Raw genomic sequence first — 12,862 nt, forward strand, 5'->3', positions numbered from 1 at the left:
CCATTGATTGGATTACCAATGCCTTTTCCCACGGAAGGAACGCCTTTTGTGACTCCATTTCCAGTATCATTCCCAGGAAAGTAAGCCTCTGTGTTGGCTCTAGGTGAGATTTCGGAAGGTTCAGAATCCAGCCATGATCCTGGAGGAGTTTGATTGAGAGAGCAATGCTGTCCAGCAACCTTTCTCTGGACGGCACCTTTATCCGGAGATCGTCCAGGTATGGAATTATGTTCACTCCCTGTTTGTGGAGTAGAAACATCATCTCTGCCATCACCTTGGTGAAAACCCTAGGTGTCGTGGAGAAACCAAATGGCAGGGCCTAAAACTGGTAGTGACAGTCATGCAGTGCAAACTGAAGATAAGCCTGATGAGGTGGCCAGATCGGAATATGAAGGTACGCATCCTTGATATCCAGAGACACTAGGAATTCCCCCTCCTCCAGACCTGAGATGACCGCTCTCAGAGACTCCACCTTGAATTTGAACACTCGTAAGTACGGGTTTAATTACTTGAGGTTCAGAAGGGTCTTACCGAACCGTCCGTCTTCGGTACTACGAACAAGTTGGAATAATATCCCTTGTTTAGTAGAGGTGGAACTGGGACAATGACCTGAGTCTGTACCAGTTTTTGGATGGCATGCTGTAAAGTTATACTTGCCTGTTGTGAAACTGGCAAGCCTGATTTGAAGAATCTGTGAGGTTGGAGCCTTTGGAACTCCAGTCTGTAGCCCTGGGAAATAAGATCTATAACCCAGGGATCCTGGTACGAATTTGACCAGGTCTAACTGAAGAATTGTAGTTAGGCTCCCACCGGACAGCCTTCCATGCATTGCGGTCCACAGTCATGCTGAAGAATTTGAGGAAGCAGAACCTGAGCTCTGTTCCTGAGCACCTGCTGTTGCTGGTATGCGTGGTTTACCTCTTGCGCCGCTGGAGGACGTAGAAGCACCTCTGGATTTGCCCTTGAACTTGGCCGTCTGAAAGGACTGAAACTTAGAAGCTAAGTAAGTCTTCTTGATTGAGGTGGCTGCGGAAGGAAGATACATAGACTTACCCGCAGTAGCCGTGGGGATCCATTTGTATAATTAATCTCCAAACAAGGCCTCTCCTGTGAATGGTAGGCCTTACACGCCTTTCCTGGAGTCCGCGTCAGCAGTCCACTGGTGTAGCCCTAAGCCCCTGCATGCCGACACTGCCATAGTGGTGGTGCGTGCGTTAAGCACGCCTATTACCTTTATGGCTTCCACCATAAAGTTTGCAGAGTCCTCTATATGCTGCAGGAGTAAGACAACATCCCCCCTAGATAAGGAATCTAACCCCTCAATTAGGTTACCTGACCATCTAGCAATGGCTTTAGTGATCCACGCACATTCAGTAGTGGGTCTTTGGGCCACCTCAGCAGCTGTGTACAATGATTTGAGTGTAGTCTTAATTTTACGATCAGACGTCTCTTTCAGGGAGGCTGCACCCGGGACAGGCAATACTATTTTACGTGACAGCCTAGAGACTGATGCGTCCACTATCGGTGGATTTTCCCATTTTTTCCTATCCTCTAGAGGAAAAGGAAAATATGAGAGCAACCATTTAGGGATCTGAAACTTTCTATCAGGATTGACCCATGGTTCTTCAAACGGTATTCAATTCCTTTGATACAGGAAAAGTAACTGAGGACTTCTTTTTTACATTAAAATAAAATTCCTCACACTCCTCTGACACCTTAACAGGAATGTGCAGAACATCTCTGATAGCCTCTATAAGAGCCTCTATTCCCTGTGGCAGAGCTGCAACCCCCTCTAAATCCACCTCCCCCTCCTCCATGTCTGACCTGTCAGTGTCAGAGTCAGACTGCAGGATATCGGCCAAAGATCGCTTTTGCGGACAAATGGGAGGGGACTGAGACACTGTTTTGGGGACTGAGTCTCTGTTCATAAACTCATCCACAGTCTGTTTTAAGTATTGCGTCTCTTTCTCATTGCGGGATAATTTTGTAGAAAGAGTTGAGATCATTCCCTTAAGAGAATTTACCCATTCCGGTTCAGCCCCGCTAGTATGTGAACCCAGTAGTGAGCCCCCTGGTGAAGAGGAACACTCTGCGGTACAAGAAACACACTCTTTGCCTGACATAATGTAATGTGACAGCGCACACACACACACACACACACGAAAGGTTAAGCACAATTAACCCACAGAGAGCCCTTCAGGGAGACACAGAGTTGTTTGGAGCCAGCCCCCACTGCGCCCTTATCGCTAATGCCAAGCTTAGCTGGGTCGCAGACTAATTACCCTGATAGGGATCTTAGTTCACCAATAGTCGCTATCCCCCCCGCTATGACCTCCTGGTAACGCTGAGGAAATTTGGAGTCACACCGGAGGAGCTGCGCGTCCCTGACAGTCAGCGTCTGTGTCCACTGCAGAGGGAAAATGGCGCTGGTGAGCTGCTGGATCCTCTCATAGTAAAGCCCCGCCCCTTCAATGGCACGCGGTCTTCCCGCTTTTTTGATGCTGGCTGAGTAATCTGGTGCTTAATCTTAGTTCTCTAAGAGGCTTGCTTCTCTACAGGGCCGGATTAAGCCTTTGGGGGGCCCGGAGCACTTAAGACAGGGGGGCCCTACTGCACTTATCAGTACTGGCCCCCTGACCTTGGTGGAGTGGGTGAAAGATCAAATAAAATATTTTGTGCAAAAGACAAAAGAGGAGGAAAAACAAATCTGTGAGGTGAAAATATATACCTCTCTAATATCAGCTCATGGTCTTTGGGGGCCCAGGGAGAGGTTAGGTTTAAGCTGCGGCGGGGGTCGGTTAGGGTTAGGCTGCCAGGAGGGGTTGGTTATGGTTAGGCACCATCATGGAGGGGTAGACTGTGGGGGAGGGAGGGTTAGGTTTATACTGCTGAGCAGGGCCGGATTAAGGTCTGTGGGGGCCCTGGACAACAAACTTGTGGGGGCCCTTATCACGGTACAGACAGGGAAGGGCAGAGGGGCAAAGTCAGAGAAGGGCACAGACAGGGAGGAGTACAGGGACACAGACAAGGAAGTACAGAGGGGCACACACTGGAAAGGGCACAGACAATGAAAGGAAAAAGGGTAAAGATGGAACGTCACAGGGTCATCTGTCAGCTGCAGAATAGTACACATTATGCAGGGAGTATAGCTGACATGGGAGAGAGCCATATGCTCTGTGTAATTATAACTGAGTAAAGCAGTAAGCGTAATGACAGACCGCCGCCTAACATTACGCTGCACATTTGTCTCTGCAGAATGAAGGTTAATTAGTCACTAACTTGTCCTTTCCAGGCATCTGTAGCTCCATGTGGGCCACGCATGCGCAGCAGAGAGCTCCGTCTCCGCTGCAGTAGTGGCAGGGTTGGTTCTATATTGGAGTGGGAGAAGGGACCTTCTGACGTACCTAGGGGAGGAGACCCGTCACCAGGGGGAGGAGCTGCGGCCGAACAAGGTACCCGAAAAGTACCTTCGCGGGCTCGCTTTGCTCGCCATGCTTCGGGCACGGTGGCTCGCTCCGCTTCGCTCGCCACCTAATTACTAAAGGTAATAGTTGGTGGTGTGGATACTAGACCAACTGTACCGCTGGCGTAGCTCCTCCCCCTTGTGTCGTGGCTCCTCCCCCTGACGGAAAAGGTCCCTTAGGCCACTTGGATCTAGCCTCTACCGTAGTGGCAGTGCCAATGATCACCTGGAAGCGGGCTCAGTAACGCAGCAGCAGCACTACAGCATCAGTGGCTGTAGCACGATATATATATCTGTGTAGCTTTGTGTTGCGCCGGACCCCACTACCGCTACCCCCTGTGCTGCAGTCCCACACTCACTGCTGGCGCCGCTGAGGAAGGATCTGAGAGTGAAATGGCGCCGCCTCACTCTCAGCTCCTGGACGTCACACAAATCCCAGCGGCGGTGTGTGTGTGAAATCCCATGAGAGTCTGACGCAATCAGCAGCAGCAACTCGGCGGGTGGCGCTGGCAGCGGCTGTGTGCTGGGGAAATCGGAGACACAGCAGAATCATGCTGTGCTCTGATTTCAGTGCTGACGGCATGCACATCTCAGGGGGAGAGTGTGGGGGCCCCTAATGTGTGGGGGCCCGGGATGACCGCCCCTTTCGCCCCTGCTTGGATCTGGCCATGCTGCTGAGCGGAAAGGTTAGGCACCACCGGGGAGGGTTAGGTTGCAGGGGGGACTTATGGGGGTTTAGGATTATCTATATATGTAGATTTTATATATATATATATATATATATATATATATTTTTTTTTTTTTATATTATATTATATATAATATATATATGGCACCACTGGGAGGGTTAGGTTGCCGGAGGAAGGGGGGTTATTGAGGGCTTAGGGTTAGTTAGCTATATATATATATATATATATATATATATATATACATCCACCAGATCCGGCACTCCTATTGTCCCAGTGTAGAAACTTGCCAGGTGCCCTCCGTGACGGCCGTGTTGCAACGGCCCACAATATCCACACACCACTCGGCGGCACTCCGGACAAATAAAATGAAGACTACAAAGTCATCTTGGATTAAATCGACGTTTCAGTGCTCGGCGGCACTTTTATCAAGATTATCAGACAGCATAAGAAACCATTGTATATACACCATATATATAGCATCAGTGAAACCACACATTGCACGTCAGGTCCCACCCCACTACCAATCAATGTGGTGTCGGGCGTGGCGTGCAGGCAGCTGAATCAAGTTCACAATTACAAGAAATGCACATTATAAACATCACAGTGATCACAAATGTATAAATCACAGAACTCACACATACATGTGAAAAAAACATCTAGATAAAAAAGGTGAAAAAATGACCATATTAAAAACCAACAACAAGCACTAGACTTTTTAGAACAAGTATTTAGAACAAGTATTTCCTCATGTAGCTATATACAAAAGTAGCTACATATCCAACAGAACGGAATGCCTGTGCTAATAAACACTCCATAGTCTAAGACAATAAGGCCAAAGTTTCTTGGCAGTTTTAGTCACAAAAGGACGTTTCATTAACTCAAGGTTCTTGGGACAATAAGCCGCTCATAACTTTATTGTGATTACATAAACCTTTTACTTAAGCTAGCTTATCACTAAATAAAACCACACCACACACTGAAATAAAGACACGGACACAGTAGCTGGAGTTAAAGGTCAGACGATGTTTATTAATCGCTGACCAACTCTTTAAACTAATAATTGAGGCCGAATTAGAATTGAATTGAATATATATTAACTTTAGTTTGGAGGATGGCAAACAGAAAACCGCTGCCAAACACCAGCACCCGTCACCTAGATGACAAACCACCAAACCAAGGAGGGGAGTACACATACCCCGCCTCCTTCCCGCATAACCCGCATTGTGCTGGCCTTACCCCTCTTTCTCTGGCAAACGTTCGGTTCCCGCAGGGGAACGTCTAAATGTCCAACCGCAAGAAAAGGACACACCTGCCGTCCATTTAAAGAGGGAGCCCCACAATGACCACTTATGCCTGTGTGACAGCTGGTTGGCAGCGATTTCCCGCCAATCTGGCTTTCAATAGCCCACAGCAAGAACAAAAAACGTAGACGCATTCTGGGAGGGCGGGCGGGCATAAACTGAAAGGCAAGAGGGAGTCTAGCAAGATGGCCACCCCCTATATACTAACCTAAGACCCTCCTCTTCATCCTGATGCACAACCCCTTAAACCAATAGGAAAAAACCAACCGGGAAAACTGATCTGCCTAGCAACTGCTTAGTCATTTAACAACCAATCACAAAAAGTTGATCGCTTATATGGCCTCAGGCTTATGCAGCCTTCAGCTTATCTAAGCCGCTCATAACTTTATTGTGATTACATAAACCTTTTACTTAAGCTAGCTTATCACTAAATAAAACCACACCACACACTGAAATAAAGACACGGACACAGTAGCTGGAGTTAAAGGTCAGACGATGTTTATTAATCGCTGACCAACTCTTTAAACTAATAATTGAGGCCGAATTAGAATTGAATTGAATATATATTAACTTTAGTTTGGAGGATGGCAAACAGAAAACCGCTGCCAAACACCAGCACCCGTCACCTAGATGACAAACCACCAAACCAAGGAGGGGAGTACACATACCCCGCCTCCTTCCCGCATAACCCGCATTGTGCTGGCCTTACCCCTCTTTCTCTGGCAAACGTTCGGTTCCCGCAGGGGAACGTCTAAATGTCCAACCGCAAGAAAAGGACACACCTGCCGTCCATTTAAAGAGGGAGCCCCACAATGACCACTTATGCCTGTGTGACAGCTGGTTGGCAGCGATTTCCCGCCACCAAGGTTTTCCAAACCGCCACCGCCATCCGCAAACAGAACCTTAACCAACCAGAAACTAACTAGCTCTAACGAAAAAGACCGAAAATATCTTCCAGAAAAAACTGCACTCCTTCCGGAGAAAGGTGAACCCCATCGTCTCTATAGAACTGCCTGTTCCGCAGCACCAGCAGAGGATGCTTAATTGCCACTCCGCCTATGGCCTTGACAAACAGAGACACCGTCGAGTTCACCTTTTTGCGTGCTTTCTCCAGCGCCGAGAAACGCACCGCACCACGCCAATGGAAACGGGGCACCATTTCCGACCAGACAATGCATACCCCAGGCCAGTGACAACGTATCGCCACCACATCCGCCTTTATAGACAAAATCAAGTCTATGCCTTTAACTCGGCCCAGATCATTACCACCCAGATGAATGATAATACAACTGGGGCGACCCCAGCGGCGCTCCCTAGAAAAAAGGACGCGCAACAAATCACCCCATAACATGCCCCTAACACCTAACCATCTAAATTGCCGGGACCCAAAAATCTCAGTCGCCCTAGATGCCATGGGATGTTTCTCCGCCCAAAAAACATATGAATGACCAACCATCCATATGTGGTCTCCAAAATTGCTGACAGCTGTAAAAGAAAATATCCTAATGTCAGATTATGCACATAATCTGTAACTTAAACACAACGTAACCAATAAAACCCAAGTGAAGGAGAAAACTCAAAAAACCTCCCGTGGACCTTGGTAGAACAGCCAATTGAAATTAGGCCCCCTCGGAGGAAAAATTTTAAAAATTCGCTTCACACCCTCGATTCCTGAACGGTAAGCGTTCAAAAACCGACGAGTAAACACGTTTTTGGGTTAGCGCAACAGGCGCACTTATAACTTATCTATACGGACATAGGACTTATAGGAGGCCGACTTCCAGCGACCCAACTCCCGAATAGCCGCTGGTGATGAACCAGCGGCCGCCGCATGGGTAGCCGCCCCAATCCGAAAGGAATGAGTACCGAAGTCCGCCTCCTGCAAGCCCAACGCCGTCAAACATTTCTTGAACACCGATGAGAACTGAAACTTTGTCAGAGGGTCCAACTGCGCGTGCACCAGCAACTGGCTGCCCCCCGGAGGTCTTAACCGCACATACTCTTGCGTCAACCGCAGCGGGCAAACGCCCATACCTCCCTGAGCCTCCAAGGACAACCAGCGACCCCGACCTGTTTGATCTGTCTTGGACCGCACAATCCTACAGAGCAACAGGCCCTCCTGCAAGCGCACATTCTCGTAGAGCAGACCCGATTCCCGGGACGCCTTGCTGCTCGCCACTAGCTCGCTCACCCGAAAAGCCCCGAAAAAGGCCAGGGCATACGCGCTACTAAACAATGCCACCTCAAATTCCGAGGACGCAATCCGAGGTAGCACACGCAGCAATTCCGCTAGCAGCTGCAACGTTATAGGCCTACGTGAATCCGCAGGCGCCGGGTGCAACCTAGCCCAACCTTTCAGCGCTCTGGAAAGGACAAACGACCCCGTGGGGTCCGTTGTCCCGTGGAGTCGCGAGTGAAAGGCGATGCCCGCAAGGGCAGTAGCCATGGCCGCTTTTGACCTACCGTTTTGGTAATGCTCCCAAACAAAGGTCAACAGGGCGTCGGCCGAGGACTCACCTGCTACCCCGTACCTACTCTGAAAGGCTGACCAATCCCGCCATGCAGCATCATACGCTCGTAGCGTAGAGGGAGCCAGTGCACACCTGGCCAACGCCGTTAAACCGCTTCGACCATCTGCCAGACAGAAGGTGGGCACTGTAACCCCTCTGCCTCCGCTCCCGGAACCAACGTCCTGAATTTGTCAAACTGGAACCCGGACAATGCATCCGCAATTCCATTGTCAACTCCAGGTACGTGGCGAGCCCTAAAATTAATATTGCGCTGCAAACAAACCAACACTAAATGCCTTAGCAATCGCAGCGCCTGCGGAGATGAGGAACGCTGGTTATTAATCGCATGCACTACCCCTAAGTTGTCGCAAAGAAACAAAATGTCCCTATTTGCGAACCGTCCGGCCCATAACTCAAGCGCCACTAAGATCGGGAACAATTCCAGCAGAAGCAGGTTCTTGGTAAACCCACGCGTTACCCAAGATGCCGGCCAGGCCGCAGCGCACCATGAGCCAGCGAAGAACGCGCCGAAACCTCGACTGCCTGAAGCATCCGTGAACAACTGCAGCTGCTTACTGGAACAACAAGGAGCGGGCCACAACACTTCCCTGTTGAAGGACACCAGGAACGAGACCCAAATCCGCAAATCATCCTTGATCTCGCGGGAAAGGTACACGGAGTGATTCTGTCGAACCGTCCCCGCGGTGGCCCGCTCAAGTTTGCGACAGAAAATCCTACCCATGGGGATAATCCGACACGCAAAATTGAGAGAACCAAGCAAGGACTGCACCTGTTTAAGCCGAACCCTGCGTTTTCCTAAACAGTCTGTAATCAAACCCAATAGTTTCCGCACCTTATCCTCGGGCAAGCGACAGCACCCCCCTACCGTGTCAATCTCGATACCTAAATAGCTAAGACAAGTGCAAGGACCCTCGCACTTATCCTGCGCAACCGGTACCCCTAAAGCGCAGAATAACGACCTGGCCACCGAGAGAATGTCCCCACAGACCGAACTGTCTCCGGGGCCTACAAAAAGAAAGTCATCCAGGTAGTGAGCCACCCCCATCTGCCCGGAGGCGGTCTGGACGCACCAGTGCAAAAACGTGCTAAAGCACTCAAAGTAGGCGCAGGAGACAGAGCAACCCATGGGGAGACACCGATCGACGTAGAATTCGCCCCCTATTTTGAAACCCAGAAACCGCAGGGAATCTGGGTGTAGCGGGAGTAGCCGAAAGGCCGACTCCACGTCCAATTTTGCCAACAGACTCCCCGGACCACAATCCCGCACTAATCGCAGCGCGTCGTCAAACGACTGACATCGAACTCTGCATTGGGCTTCCGGGATAGCGTCGTTGACCGACAGCCCCGGCGGGTGCGACAAGTGCTGTATCAAACGAAACTTACCTATGGCCTTCTTGGGCACTACCCCTACTGGGGAAATGCACAAGGAGGGCAACGGGGAAAGGGCGTAGGGCCCAGCCATGCGCCCCAGCCCAATCTCCCCGTCAACCTTCCGCCGGACTTCCTGCGGGAATTCCCGAGCCGATCTCAAATTCTGGCGTGCAACCACATACACCGAATCCGGGATTGGCAAACGAAAACCGTGCTGAAAGCCCTGCAAGAGAAACGATGCCGCCGACTCATCGGGGTACAAGGTAAGCCAGCGCTGCAACTCGGGAACTATAATCGGGGAGAAGGCCTTACTTGCCAATTCCACCGGCCTCGGTGGAAGCGGCAGGCTTACCGCCTGTCGCCGCGGTGCATTCCTTGGCCGGGTGACTGGCTCCGCACAACCTGCATGAGTGGCGAAAACGACAGCCCGTTCCTTTGCCGCATTTGCCGTCGTTGTAGGCAAAGCACTTGCCTTTTCCCGTCAATCGAGAAGCCACCGCCCCGGCCGCCCCGGGCTTCTTGGCCGTGACATCCGGGGTGGGTTTGACCTGCTGCGTGACCTCCAACCACACCTCAACATCCTTAAAACCCGCGGGCAGGATGGGGTTGCCATCCTGATTGCGACGAAACTTCACGTCGTAATCCCGCCACGCGGAACCCTTGGATTTTAAGTACATATCGTGTACTAAAAACAAATATTTCACCAAGTTGGCATACTCCGCGGGACGCGATTCCGTGTAGCAAGCCATGAACACCAAAAACCCACGCAGCCACTGGTGAAAATTGCGAAACGCATTTTCCCCAATACCACCCGGTTTCTTGGCCGCGTCAAAACCCTGCCGCATTTCCTCTGTAAGGGTGAATATGTCTACATACTTCCCCTTACGTATTTTTTCCCGCATGCGCTTACGAACCCCTCTTGTCACTGCCGTGTTGGCACAATGTACCATCTCGCCGTAACGGGGAGGGTCGGAGGGGACCACCTGCGCAGGAGCGGCCACCTTGTGCGCCTCCTTGGCCATTCGCCGCGCGATGAGCCTAACTAATTTACGCGGGCGCCGCGGAGAGCCGGATGATACGCTGCTAGAAGACGAGGAACTACAAGTTGAAACGTGTAAAGGAATATTTAGCTCACCGGAGTTTGAAGGACCCGGAACCGCGTCGTCCGCTGCACCCGCCTCCGCTGATGGCCGTACCTCCACGTTCGCAGTCGCGCTTGTCCGTGACCTTCGCCTCGTGACGGGCGTAGCCCCTGAATTAGACGGAACCTGCAAGGGAGAAAAAGAGGGGACAACCGGCACCGGGGGAACCAGAACATCATTAACACTTGTCCGCAAATGCGGAGGCGGAGAGCCCGTCCCCCCGTTCCGTGGCGGATGGCCGCCCGGCAGCTGCAGGGAGGGGGCCCCCGCCGAGGTGTACCCGATCGACTGCGTAAAGGCCGACCCGCTCACTGCATCGAAACTCGCGGGGTAAGACGGCCGCCACGCCGTATGCGGCGGGCAGCCGCCCGCCCCCGCCCATCCGTATGACGCCGGAAGGAACTGAGGGGGCGCCGCGAGAGGGGGCCAACTCTGTGCCACCTGATACCCACCGCCCGGTGCCTGCCCTGACTGCAGGCCCGCAAAGGCCGGCAAGGGCACCGCGACTCGGGGGCCACCGACCGACCACGTGGACTGCACGCCGGCGCCCGCGCTGGCCCCGTGCGGGGAAAACTGTGTGCCGGACACCGTCATGAAGCCCATGGAAGGCATGCTGGCGGCTAAGGGGAATGCTGGAGCCGGAGGCCACGCAAAACCCCCGGGGAAGGACTGGCTCCCCGCGAAGCCTTGCTGCGCTGCTACCGAAAGCGCCCCGCCGGGCGTCATATAAGCCGCCGAGACGGATGTCTGTGTGGACCCAAACTGAAAAGGACCGGGAAGGGCGTGGAGAGGGGTTTGAAAACCGACGAGCGGGGGCGCCGTTAATGGCGTCGGGGCGTCTGACACCCAGGAGGAGCCCGAGCAGGCCACCGAGGCCGGGGGAAAACCCTGCCATGTGACTGCCGCCGGGGCGGGTGTGGCGGCCGCCGCTGCCACGTCCCCCGCCCCGGCGACACTAGGCCCAAACGGCCCAATATTATTTAAATTGAGGTGCGGTGTGCTAAACCCCCCGCTGGAGGGGGGTAGTATGGGGCCCTGTATTGTCCCGGGGACAGCGGGAGCCGCTACCCGCTGCCCTGGGCTCATATCCCCCAGCTGCATATTGACCCCCCCCTCGCCCCCCGCAGCTCTGCCGCGGCCGTCCGGCACAGCTTGTGCCCCCAGGACGCCGCCGAGAGCCGACCGCGGGGATGGAGGAGGAGGGCCGGAGGCACTTATGGAAGGAGGGAGGGAAGTCGTTTCGCCCGCGGGAGGCGCCGGGGAGCGCGGCCCAGCCGGACCGCGCGCACCCGCGCCACGTGCAGAGCGGCCGCCGGCCGCCGGAGGGGAAGTGCTGCAGACGCCCGAGGCAGGAGGGAGAGGAGAGGCCCGTCCCGCTGCGAGCGCCGGGACGCGCGGCCCGGCCGAGCCGCGCGCATCGGCACCACGTGACGAGCGGCCGCTGGCCGCCCGTCTCCGTGCGGCAGGGGAGCGGGCTGTAACTGCCCGTCCCCGCCGCCTGTCTGAAACAGGGGGAAGTCCTCTCTGTGGCGCAACGCTCGGGGAGCGGGAGCGGAAGGCGCTCCCCGCATCCACGAGGCGCCGGGGGGGGGGAGCTGCACGTTTTGGACGAGGCATGGCAGAGGGGGGAGAATCTGCAAAAGTAGACAATGACACGCAGAGAGGGGGCACAGCACTGTATAATGCCCTAGAGAAGGCAAATGAAATTCAAAAAAAAAAAAAAAAAAAAAACAATTTACAGGCAGTGAAAATAAGCAATAGTACTTATCCTTCCTGGGGCATAAACTGAAAGGCAAGAGGGAGTCTAGCAAGATGGCCACCCCCTATATACTAACCTAAGACCCTCCTCTTCATCCTGATGCACAACCCCTTAAACCAATAGGAAAAAACCAACCGGGAAAACTGATCTGCCTAGCAACTGCTTAGTCATTTAACAACCAATCACAAAAAGTTGATCGCTTATATGGCCTCAGGCTTATGCAGCCTTCAGCTTATCTAACCTCTCTCCAAGAATTTTTAAAAAAATTCTTGGAGAGAGGTTATTGTCCCAAGAACCTTGAGTTAATGAAACGTAAAGCTTTAGCAGTACCTATTGATAAGCTACTAGTGGGCAATAAGAAGGCAACTAAGGCCACTAAACCCTTTGCGTGGCCCAACACATATACTCATTTAAGTCCTTTTGTGACTAAAACTGCCAAGAAACTTTGGCCTCTTGTCCAGACTGACAGGGATTTAAATCTGTCTGATTCTTCATTAATGCCTTGTTATCGCAGGGGCAAGAATCTTAAAAACGTTCTGGTTCGGACGGATATTACAGGTATGGGAGGTGATACAGTACGGGGCACAACCTTTTGGGGATCCCCTA

The sequence above is a fragment of the Pseudophryne corroboree genome, chromosome 2 (genome assembly GCF_028390025.1).
Source record: "Pseudophryne corroboree isolate aPseCor3 chromosome 2, aPseCor3.hap2, whole genome shotgun sequence".
Taxonomy (NCBI): domain Eukaryota; kingdom Metazoa; phylum Chordata; class Amphibia; order Anura; family Myobatrachidae; genus Pseudophryne; species Pseudophryne corroboree.